The sequence below is a fragment of the Myotis lucifugus genome, unplaced genomic scaffold (assembly GCF_000147115.1).
Source record: "Myotis lucifugus unplaced genomic scaffold, Myoluc2.0 scaffold_120, whole genome shotgun sequence".
NCBI classification, from domain to species: Eukaryota; Metazoa; Chordata; class Mammalia; order Chiroptera; family Vespertilionidae; genus Myotis; species Myotis lucifugus.
The window spans coordinates 2,716,476-2,717,717 of record NW_005871168.1 but is presented as its reverse complement, the minus strand read 5'-3'; positions in this window follow the sequence as shown (position 1 = coordinate 2,717,717).

Sequence of the window (1,242 nt, the reverse complement as noted above, 5' to 3'; positions counted from 1 at the left end):
TTCAGCAATTCCATTTCTATGCTCAGAAGAACTGAGAACAAGGTCTTAAAGAGATATTTGTACACTCATGTTTGTAGTATAGGAGAGGAAAAAATATATACTTATCACAATAGTACTGTTTGTTTGATATTGCTCTATAAATAAGTAAGCTGTATATTTTAAATAAAATGGGTATAATATTTTCTTGTGTTCATTGCTATTAGAGTTCAGGAGGTTAGATATATTAGCTAAATAGACTAGATATTTATTTAGTGAGCCAAAGATGAGATAAAATAAACATGTGTGAAGAATCAAGAATAATGTTTGTTTTGTTCTGGTAAAATTTACTACTCATATATTATAGGGAAAGTAAACTTTACCTCATAGATCATTGTCAGGGCACCAAACCATTTATTCAAACTAAAAGAGTAACAAAGTACATACAGATACATTTATATGTAATAAAACACAATTATACAGAAATAGAGACTATGCTCTAAGTATTGTTGGCTTATTTTGTGTATTTTTATGCTATTAATATAAGGGTTAAGGCATGAACATGTTGTCACATTTCATTCTAGTACTTTTAATTTTTTTATTTTTGATATTTTTGTATTTTTCAATTACAATTGACATATAATTTTATATTAATTCCAGGTGTACAACATACTGATTAGACATTTATATAATTTACAAAATGATCACCCTGATAAGTCTACCTATCCAACACCATACATAGTTATTACAATGTTATTGACTATATTCTTTATGCTGTTCTTTACATCCTCATGGCTGTTTTTAAAACTGGCATTTGTGCATCATAATCCCTCCCGTTTTCTTACTTACCCTGCCCCCCAACCCTTGGTCCTTCTGGCAACCATGAAAATGTTCTCTGTCTCTATAACTTTGTTTCTGTTTTCTTGTTCATGTATTTTGTTTTTTAGATTTTACATATAAGTAAACCTGTAGTATTTGTCTTTCTCCTTTTGACTTATATAAGTAAGCATAATACCTTCTTCATTCATCCATGTTGTTGCAGATGACATGATTTGACTTTTAATGGTTATGTAATATTTTATTGTATATACTAGAGGCCAGTGCATGGGAGTGTCCCTCAGCCCAGCCTGCACCCTCTCCAACCCGGGACCCCTGACCCCTAACTTCTCACCTGCCTGCTGGCCTGATCTCTCCTAACTGCCCTCCCCTGCCGCCTGATCGCCATAACTGCCTTCTTCTGGCCCCACCACCGTGGCTTTGTCCAGA